This window comes from Choristoneura fumiferana, chromosome 8 (genome assembly GCF_025370935.1).
Source record: "Choristoneura fumiferana chromosome 8, NRCan_CFum_1, whole genome shotgun sequence".
Lineage (NCBI taxonomy): Eukaryota > Metazoa > Arthropoda > Insecta > Lepidoptera > Tortricidae > Choristoneura > Choristoneura fumiferana.
Genome location: NC_133479.1, coordinates 13,506,078 through 13,518,023, shown reverse-complemented (window position 1 = coordinate 13,518,023; position 11,946 = coordinate 13,506,078).

Genomic DNA, 11,946 nt, shown 5'->3' with positions numbered 1-11,946 from the left:
ATAGCAACAGTGGAAACAATTCTTCACTTACTTGGTACCTTTTATTGTTCATGCATTACAATTATAATTACTTATAAATTTTTAGTTTTATTGGTCTATTTTGTAATTGATTTAATTGATTTTTAGTTTTATACAAATTAAAAATTATTACAAAAATATGTAGAAACTTCTTTGTTTGAGGCTGTTTACACCTAATTGCCTTGGTCTTAGACGAAGATTGTATTTTATGCACTAGAGCATAAAAAGTAATTTTATGTCGCCTAGATCCAGCATAAACACGAACTTTACGAGCATGAGAAGTGAAAAGTTTATTTTAGCATTTACACTTTGATATATTAATTTCCAAAGCGATTACTGTTTTCGTATGTATAATTTACTCGTATTTATTGTCCTGGTATTATTACACCCGGTTTTTAAGCTGTGTGGGACACTTGACACCAGACGTGCACTAACATTCGAGATTGAATTCGTAACCGTTTTCCGTTCATTGTTGTATGAAAGGATGGACTCCGATCCGAGTACCTACTTCTCGGTCAAAAGCTGTCCCAATTAAAAAAATCGATCATGTCATGGCTTTTTATCGGAAATAGGAAAAAAAACATAGTAGCAACTTATTTCTAGCTGCTCCACACCTTAAAATCCCCTGGAATGTCACTTTGACAATAACGAAACTTTGTTTACATTTTTTCCATGGGATCCGAAATCCGAGTTTAATAATTATCAGTGATCCGTTAGATAATTATAAGCATTACGGATAAACTCAAAAAAACGTTGTTTATTAAAAATCTTTGTATATTGTCCCGTGATATTTGTAATCGTCATATTGCTAAAAATTTAAGGAAGAAACTATTAACTCTCACTCGATACCTAATCCACGCATCCATCAGATCTGATAGTAAGAGTATCTAATAGAAATTATTGGGATGCCATCGTATCCGTAAGCATACCGATCACATATCGCCCCACTGCGTCTCGTGAGGCATGCGAAGCATCTCGTGTGAGACAAGGATTTATGCTATAAATATGTAGCATCCATTCTTGTAGATTTTTTTTAAAGTCCACTTATTTGGCAGTTTAACCAAATACTGCAGACACTTTGTAATATAAAAGCATTTTCACCGTTTTTTGGATGTTCAAAATTTTACTTTCGTATTTTTTATACTCTTAATATAACGATCTCTTTACATGCCAAGTAGACGTATTTGTTTGCAGTATACGTGCAATTTGAGTTCAACCACCTGTAGTATATGACCCATTGCTTGGGTTTCAGGAAACAGAACATCAAAAGACGCTCTTAAGACTTTATGATACTTTATAATTTTAGTAGCGAGGCGACCGAGCTTTGCTCGTTAATCAGCATTTTCCTAGAGATAAGATCAAGCTACATCGATTTGTTATCCTCGAAAACCCCCACATACCAAATTTCATCAAAATCGTTGGAGACATTTTCGAGATTCTAATTATAAATATATATACAAAAATTACTCGTTTAAAGAGAGTTGAAGTGAATGATTACACACACAGCTAAAACATGTCGTGTAATGACAGCAAGATTTTGACATATACTTATTCATTTCATTAATTCTCCTTTTGTGCAATCGGTTATTTTTATAGCTGTGTCTGTAATCATTTACCTTAACTCTCGTATAAAATAAAATAGTACTGTGTGTCTTAAGGGTGGTAAATAAGGAATTACGAACGAGAGTCTATTAGAAGCCCGAAGGCGAAGACTGAGGGCTTTAATGAGTCGATGTTCGTAATTATAGTACCGCCCGTGCGACATACAATGTTTTTCATCACATTTGCAAGTAAAATTTTATATTTGTAAAAGAAAAAATATAATTGTTCCAAATATTGGCGATACCTTAGGCTGTGCTCTTGGCAGCGTCGCCCTCTACCTCCCTCGGCATGCGCCGCAACGTGCGTGTGCATGTGGACCATGTAGTGCTACAGCAGCGCGCGCACGGGCACGCGGCACGGCGCAGCGCCATCAGTACGGGCACCGACTCATTTACCGACCTTGGGCTTCATGGCAAGAAAATGTGTACGCGCAATGACTTATTTACCGACCACGAGTTTCATGACAAGCACATGAAGGTCGAGGGTTTTATTTGGGGGGTTGCAACTAAGGTAGCCTGCATGTTACGACACTGTTTACGAGCAAGTGTGATGAAAAAATACAAAAAGACTCCAAGTAACCAATCATAATAACAGCCTTTTTCTAGAATTTGTATAACATAAAATGCATTGCTCTTGATGGTGTTTGTTAAAATACCTTTTGTATTCATTTTCATGGTTCCGTCGTTATATTGCCTGGCAACATGACGGTTGTTTAGGTCTAATATAATTACTGGAGATCCAAATCTACGAGCTGAAACATTGATGCTACCTAAAATGGTTGGAAAATAGCTAGGCAATTTGTTTTAAACGAAGTTTAAAAGGAGTTTACCAAGTTACAGATTTTTCTGGTTCAAAATTGTATTTTTTTCACTATATGGACGTACACAAGCTACGACTCTGACAGATTATTCAATAACACGTTCGGATTAATCGTGATAAGAATAAATAAAATTAACCGACATTTATGTTAGACAAAATAAAATTATGTCAGACAAACATTATACGAAATAATTTTATACAAAATGAAATTATGCTAAATGTATGTTAGACAAAAAATAATAATATCAATCAAACGTTATACGAAATAAGTTTATACAAAATGAAATGATGTGACGTATGTTAGGCAAAATATAATTATGTCAGTCAAACATTATAGCAAATGAGTTTATACAAAATAAAAATTAGGCAATTTAAAATTAGGCGAAACAAAATTATGTAAAGTAAGTTGTATGTAAAATGACTTTCACTAAATTGAAAATTAGGTAAAATTAAACATTAGGTTAAGTAATATTAGTTTATCTAACAATAGGCAAACTGAAAATAGGCAAAAAGTTGTTAGCCAAAACAAGGTACAACCTGGTATGGAATGTCAATATGACATCAATAGCACAAAGGTTCCATCCCGGTACGCGATTCAGTTTCTTTGACTGTACATGTGTATAAAAAATACTGTAAGCTTTTGACAGTTTTATGTTCACAGATAATACGCATCAAATTTCCGGTTAACCTAAAACAAAATTTCGATATTTAGTCCAGACAATTATATGTATTTGGATACTTACTTGATTCTAACCCGACTGTATTTTGCTTTGTATTTAAGAACCTCCTTGGGTATTTGTACATCGAACTAAGCTCGATCGAACGTAGTTGCAACAAAAGCTTTCATAAATGAGGAACATAATAAGCAGTGATTGGATTCAGATCAATTAACTTGATCACGGTTTAAAAGCACGGCTCAATGGGGCGCAATCTCGCGTAAATGTCGATACAGATTTAATCCATCGTCACCTTTTGTAACCAATGAATTGAGATGATTCAACGAAGGGTTGCCTATTTAGAAGATAGATTGTCTATTCAGTTACACGCAGCGGCCAAAATGGTGTTTTGTTTAGTGGGAAATAGTGTGACAGCACCACTATGCATAGTAACGTAGGTTTTTTTCTTCACGCGGGCGTGTTAACAACGTTAGTAGGTATATACGGGCAGAGAAGTTTAAGTATAGCTGTAACCTTTTTCAATCCACACACAGGCCGTCGAGGTATCGAGCTTCTCGGTGAGTAACGTAACCGACAAACATCCATTTTAGAAAAGATAAGGTATAATATAGGTTACTATATAGCTATTACTCGCTTTGTATAAGAACAATCGTATCTTGTTATTCCGCAGAAACTATAAATTTTTCTGAGATGTTGTTTTATCCAGGTTTTAAATTTGTATATTTCTCATCCGAATTTGTGCAGTCATTTTAGCGCGAAAGAGTAAGAAACAGACACATAAACATCACACGTCACAAAACTGTAGTAAGTTCATAAGTAGAGCTAAACGTAGGTTAAGGATCAGGTCAAGACAAAGATGGCGGGATGATGCAAACAGACGTTTTCACGATTGACTGGCTAGACAAGTATATAAAGTATATATAAGTATTACTTTTTACGGTCTCAAGTGGTCTCAGCAGACTTGTGCCGTGCTACTGTAGCACAGTAGGATGCCCGTTTCCAAATTCTCGACGTCTGGCATTGTTTTGCATTTCTTCCGCTGGTTCTGGTATACCCACCTATTAACTGTTTTTAGCCGACTACAAAAAGAGGAGTTCACCGTAACTGTTTCGACCGATTCGGTTATTAAACCGCTCCGTTTCCATCATAAATGTGCGAGGATTTGTTGCGAGGAATGTGTTTTTCATTACCTAACCAATAGAATTGCTTCATTTACCTCGCCTCGCTCCGCTCAGCTGTTTTCACCAGAGATGCGAGGATGTGTAAATGAAGCGTTTCTATTGGTTAATGAAAATCGCATGGCTCGCACCACATCCTCGCACATTTTAGGTTGAAACGCCGCTTTAGGGCACTTATATTTTTCTAGACAACTACTTAGTAGTTTCATTGTTCCTGGACGAGTCGAGGGAACTCTTTAAATATACTCAGCGGCACAAAATTTGGCCCACCCTTCATTCAAACTTACCGATTCTGCATACATTTGAGGGCCAGATTTTTTGCCGCTCAGTATATTATGCCCGCATCTGTAGTGATTTAGGTATTTTAATAGTAACTCGTGCCATAGTTAAAAAAATACTCTTTTAAAATAAAATTAAATAATACAATAAAGATGACAAAAAAACAACGAATCACCTACCTATACATTTGAAACAAAGCTATCGAATACGCTTTGACAGAAATAAATCAACGTACTTATTTGTGTACTGTATACTGATCTGTGTTTCAAATTCAATTTCAAACATATATATCTAGGTGCAATATTAATGATATATAATTATACGTTTTAACATAGAATGCGATTATTAACTACATTATTTTATTTATTTGTAAATTATTACTATAACTGAGTGGAACGTGTTTAAATTTTCATTTCAAATTTTTACTCTTTGTTATTTTAATAAAAATTAAATAATTTTCACATAAATTATACTATGTTAAACGGAACATTTATGATATTCCACAATCATAATTCATTTATGATGCATTTTCTTTTAATAACCTGTTTATGGTGGCATTATATATTATTGAGCACAAACTGTGTTGCAATTATTGAGGAGTGTCTTTTCAAAAGGGTTTATTTCTACTTTGAACTTTTTTTGGGAAATTGGGGAAAACATAAATCCACGGTTTCGATATTGTATTGAAGTTAATATAAATGTTATGGAACTGCATAGGTACATTGCTTTGTCTACCTCAATATTTACGTAAATTACCATACATTTTCTGAGTGAAACTCTTTTGATGTGAACTTTTGGAATTAAGCCGTTTTGTTGTGACAAACCTATTTCGTTAGGTTTTAATCGAGCCAATTTCGAATAACTTACTATTTCTTTCTATACCCTTCATCCAGTTATAAGAATATTATATTGCTTAGATGGCTAATGGTTTCGATATAGCGATTATTTTTAAATCGAAGTGATTTTGGTGTCATAATTAATAAAAATTCCAATGAACAACACGTTTTAATGCTTTTTTTTTCTGTTTATTATTTAGTAGTCAGCTTCAAATTTCGAAATCTACAAAAAGTTATAACACATCGTAGATAATTAGTGTACATATAAGGAAGAATTAGGCCCTTTTGATCCGAACCTTGATATTTGAACCTTTTTTAAAACACCACTAGGGACATTTTAGAACTTTAACCTCAAAGAATACTTATATTTTTCTGTTTTAAGCAAAAGTACATTTTTAGTTAAAAGAAAGAGAAAAATGGAAATAAGCCCTTTTGAAAAGACACTCCTCGATTAAAGTATATGGAACAAAAACTAAACACACATTCAATTAAAAATCGGATAATTACGTGGCAGGCTCGCGCACTGAAGGTTACTTATTATATAGATTTTAAAGCTACATTTAATTTCAACTCGATACAATAGAGCTTTCATGAGAAAATAAGTAAAGACAGAGAGACAAACCGTTGACAAAGTGATTTAAAGTGTTCATTTTTACCTACTTCAAAATAGGAGCAGGCTCAATCCGGCAATATTTTTGTATGTTTTTTATGATTATTTTTCGTTTCACAGCCATTGCTCTTCATGTGGTCCAATTTGAATTTGATCAAGATCCTGCCGAGTACTTTTTGAGTTACTCTAATAATATGAGAAGTTTATATTAAGCTGTTGGTAGGTACTAAGGTGAGTAAGCAAGAAAAAAATTGAAACAAAACATTTTTTCAACTTCTAAAAACCTTAAGAACATTTTTTTAGCAGTTTGAAATCGGTAATCAGCACGAGCTAGCAAGATTAAAAGAAGCCCAACAGAAAAGAGTATAATAAGCCAGTCGGACATACTCGTAGGTCCATTCCTGATGGTTCGTGCTGAGGCACCGACTGGAAATTATTTTCATGGTTTTTTGGAGTCAGTAAAATATTTGCGTTGTATATTTTATTTGTGGTTCTATTCTCAAATATTTCACTATAATATTCACGATGAAAGTAGACAAGGTACTCGCAACACCACAATTTATTACTGTCTACAGTCTAAACATGAACATCTTGACGTTACAGTATGCCGCGATCGTGTTCAGGGGCATTTATCAACGCTACCCCAAGCAATTTTAGATTATCTAGCTTACCCTGACTAAACTTATTTACAATCAATTTCCTTGGCTATTAAAGTGGCGTTGAAAACAAGTGGATTATGCAGCTGAGCGTACTGGACTAGAATAGATGGATAGAAATTTACTAGATAACATGAATGTTTAGAAAGATTTAAAAATGGAAAATGAAAATATTTGCTGCAATATAACTAACCTATAAGCTAAACATTCGGGCGAATACTAAGTTACTTATGTTCAAGTGTGTGATGATTCGTGTGTAATTTGTACTGTTTCAAATCATTTAAGTATACTCGTAAAACTGGAATTTGTTGATTTATCTGTCAGAGTCGTAGTCTGTGCAAGACAACAAATTCCATAAAGTGAAAAAAATTACAATTTTGAATCAGAAAAATCTCCAATTTGGTAAATTCCTTTAAACTTAATTTGTAACAAAAATTGCCTAGCTATTTTCTAACCATGTTAGGTAGCATCAAGATTTCAGCTCGTAGATTTGGATCTCCAGTAATTATATTAGACCTAAACAACCGTCATGTTGCCAGGCAATATAACGACGGAATCTTGGAAATGAATACAAAAGGTATTTTAACAAACACCATCAAGAGCGATACATTTTTGTTATACAAATGCAAGAAAAAGGCTGTAATTGTTAAGTCAATTATCATTTTTTTTATAAAATAATTTAAGGTAAGCAAAAACTTGCAAAAACTGGGTATAGGTATTGCCACGAGAGTTGAAGTGAATGATTACAGACACAGCTACAAAAATAACCGATTGCACAAAAGGAGAATGTATATGAAATGAATAAGTAAATGTCAAAATCCTGCTGTCATTACACGACATGTTTTAGCTGTGTGTGTAATCATTCACTTCAACTCTCGTGGCACTACCTATATCTCGACAGAAACTTATTTAAATAGCTATTCCTGTGTTTTTGCGGTGCAATACTAAGCAGGTTTAGCATCATTTCACATCGGTTACAGGTATGTCGTAAATCGAACTTTATTTCCTTCTACCATACGTTACGGCAAACCTATGAAACTACGTAACCGGTCAATAACTGTGAACTAAACATAGAAAATATCGTGTACAAATGTATCATTGAACGACCTTTATTTTAATTGTGACCTTTTTACCCGACTGCCCGAAGGAGGATTACTTGGTATTAAATGGTATTATAACGGATAACTCACGTCTTAAACCGAGTTTAGCTCGACATGTTTCGGGCTATTTCGTAGCCCTTCCTCTCAGGAGCACGCGACTCGGCGGTTGCCGCAACACGCACACTACGCGCCACTGCTCTGCTCGCACGACGTGTTCCTGAGAGGAAGGGCTACGTAATAGCCCGAAACATGTCGAGCTAAACTCGGTTTAAGACGTGAGTTATCCGTTATAATATCATTTAATATGAGTGAGTCTCACGGTAGTTTCATGTTCAAAAAGGATTACAAGTAATCCTTTAAGTATTGAACACCTTGGTGTTTCCATACCAATTCGATAGACCACCAGTAATACCAGTTTAATAATGTCGTTCAGAACTTGAAACAAAAGATCGTTTTTCTGATTATTTCTCATTTGAATCTTCAGGAATACTTGCTAGATTACTTACAATGTATTGGAAATATATTATCGCGACCATTTGATTCAACCACTGATCTGCACGAAAATATAGATATCCGACAGCAAACAAAACTTTATTTTGCAACTGATGATTGATACAAAATGAAACGCTTAATAGTTTATCGGTCTGCAGCGCACATAAATACCAAAACAATTGTACCTACAACTTTAACGTCATAGCGACAAGTTTATAAACTGCAAATTGTTCAAAATCACGCGAAGTCATCTACCGCTATTAACCGTGAGTATAGTCCGCTGGGAGTAAATAGCTTAGTCTGCAGGCAGTCAGGATAATGAGTGTGCAGGGGAAACAGGCGGAAAACACTATATTATAGCTACAGGTCTATCCGTTGTTCTATGATTGCGTTTGTGGAATAGTAGATTGTTGCACCAAGCAGAAAGTTATTTATTACTGCACCGAGTGCCGATTTGGAGCCCGCGCGTCAGCGAGGGCTTTTAAAAGCACGAGAGCAATATAAATTACTTAATGCGAGGTGCATAATCTGCTTTTCTTTCAACTATTACAGGAATAGTAGCCAAAAAAAAACATGCTAGGCTAAATAATTATTAGGAAAGAAATGTCACTAGCACTCGATGATTCCATTTTTGTGAGTAAGTTTACATTCGCACTCTCAATAAATGTCAAATTCGCAAGGTTCCCGCCATCGCGCCAATTTGTTTTTTTTTTTAATTTCTAACTTTTTTTGGCAGAGTTAAGTAGCAGATACTTTTACCCGCGATCTGTCAAATTTCATATGGGCGCCAGGTTGGCCAACCAAATACACAGTTTTAATTTGATAGGATTGGTAGCAACAATTTTTTGTACGCAATCTGTCAAATTTCATAAGACTGTCCGTTGACCAACCTAACACTAGATTTTTTTACACTATGCAGGCTAATTTTATAGCAAAAATACTTGTGTTATCTCTTTGGTGGTGCAATTTTAAAAAATCGAAAACAATGCAATAAAGGATTTTCATACATTTTTTTCTGCCCTAGAGCGGAAAAAGTCCCGCTTTGTGCTGGGTATTTAGTGCGGTTATGATGAAACTAAAGCATAGTTGGAAGAAAAAGATATTTTTACTCGCGATATGTCAAATTTCGGATGGGCGCCAGGTTGGCCAACCAAACTTAAAGTTTTATTTACATACGGATACTTACTAATCTTACTATTTTTGGTAGGATTGGTAGCAACTATTTTTTGAACGCAATCTGTCAAATTTTATAAGACGGTCAGATTGACCAAGTGTTAGGACACTAGATTTTTTTACACTATGTAGGCTAATTTTGTAGCAAAAATACTTGTGTTAAAAAAAATACACTGGTGGCGCAATTTAAAAAAAATACAATGCTATAAAGGATTTTCATACATTTTTTCTGCTCTAGAGCAGTAAAGTCCCGCTTTGTGCTGGGTATTTAGTGCGGTTATGATGAAATTAAATCATAGTTGGAAGAAAAATAAATTACTTTACTTTTCTGGCATCTTTGTTAATTATTGACAATGATACAAAAACCCATCATCATCGTCACTGTCATCGTCATCATATCTATGTCCTATTAAACATAGGCCTTCCCCATAGACCTCCAGGCTTCGCTTGAACCCGCGGCTTTAACCAGGTCACCCGTCCACCTCGTTCGTGAATGTCCTGCGCTGCGCTTGCCGATCCGCGGTCTCCATTCAAGAACTTTTCGGCCCCAACCCACCCGATTTAATTACAGTGGATAGCGGACATAAAAGCTATACAGTTGCATTTCGTGACTTACTGTGCCTTTTCATTACGTAAATATAAAGAAAACGTTACAGCAAAAGTTTTGTCTGACAACGCTCATATGTTAATTTTATAGTACAAGTTTACCGACACCAGACAAACTTAGTTTTAAATCAAAAAAAGTACCAACTTTTATTAACAAGCAAGCTTTGCGTTTGCTTTTGTTCAAAGTATTCGAATGAATACTAAGCAATGCCAAGTCTAACTCTACTTTAAGTCCACTTGAATAGTCAGACCACAGTTTCGTGATTAAGTATCTAAGATCAAAGCATTAATATAATAGCCGAATATTACTAAAGGTTGTCAGTCTTTTACTGTACAAGTCAACTTAAATGCTTAGTATTTTCTAATCGGGAAAAATCACAAGTTTCAAAGCAGCAATCTTGATTTGTAACAATACGAGTATAAAGGGTTTTATTGTTTGTAACTTAAATTTTTTGTTATGATTCTAGAAATTACTGTTGAAAACAATGTCAAAATAGAACATTTTAGACTGACACGTAAAGTACGATTCTGGGTTAATATAATACAGAAATTATGGTACCGTCACCATCATTAATATCTTCCAGAGCGGAGCGTGCAAAAATATCTGACACGTCCTTCCGGCCCTAGAAATAGAGTCGTATCAGATATTTATGCATGCTTGTTGTGTCAGATGTTGGTGCTGGTGACTGTACCTAACTACTTTTGTAAAAGTGGTAGATAAGACTTGGATTCTGCACAAACATCGCTATAGTTTTAGAATACATTAATTAAGATAAGGATAAATAAAGCAGAATTTTGCTTTTGACACAGGATATACCTTTATTAATTAAGAATAAAACGTTTTATATTTAATTAAATAAATTCGGATAACTGACGTCTTAAAAAGAGTTTAGCTTTAACGTTTTATGTAACAACATTACTTAAGTATTGAACATAGAATATTTAGTAGGTTAAGCGTTAAGGAAACGTTAAATTCATTCTGAACATAAAAGCTAGAATGTCATAAACTTTTATTTTATAACATTTTAGTAATTGACATTAATTTCTGTCTAGACAAAATAGTTTAAGCGGGATTCTCAGAAATCATAAAAGCTGGTTTTACTGCTAAATTACTGTTTCATACTCATAACTTTCACATGGCTTTCTTCATAAAACTGCAAATCTAAGCTGTTATTGCACGATAGTTATAAGTACTTACCAAGGTAGTTACTAATCACCATTCACTGTTTTTTTTTTCATATCAATAAAAAAGTAGTAAGCGCTTCAGTGAGGACTTTAAACGTACGGACGTTAAACTTACTTAATAAGAGAGCTCTAGAACCTCTAGGAATATTTCACATATCCTTACTAATATTACAAAAGAAATACATCTATTCAAATGTAAAATATAAATAATATAAGTAAATGTAAAACATATATTACAAATGCAAAAGTCAGTTATTTGGTTTCTCAAACTTTAACGTTTAAAATATTCAACCAATTGTGATGAAAATTGATGTATTAAAAATATATATTGTCGTCTTTTTATTATTTAACGCTTAAAATAGTAAGCGCTCATCAGATTTGCTTTCACTAAGTGAATCTTCAGCGCGATAAGCCTATACTTTGGCTCTTAACGAATAAGCATCTAGCGTCCTTATATTTAAGTACCTTTAGCTTACCAAATGAGCAGAGTTTCAGCCTTGGACTATCCTAGACCTAGAGCTGCAGAAAAGACATACAGTAGATTTCCTTGTGCTCGCCTTAGCAAGGGCACTGCCGTGCACCCAGATGATACAAAATTTAAGAAGAATTTAAGGTTTTGCACTCAGTTGTAAAATACGTCTGTTTTACTTTGAAAGTTACAGAAATTCAATTTTCGTAAAGTAGAAAATTTTAAATATAAAACTTTATAAGCTCA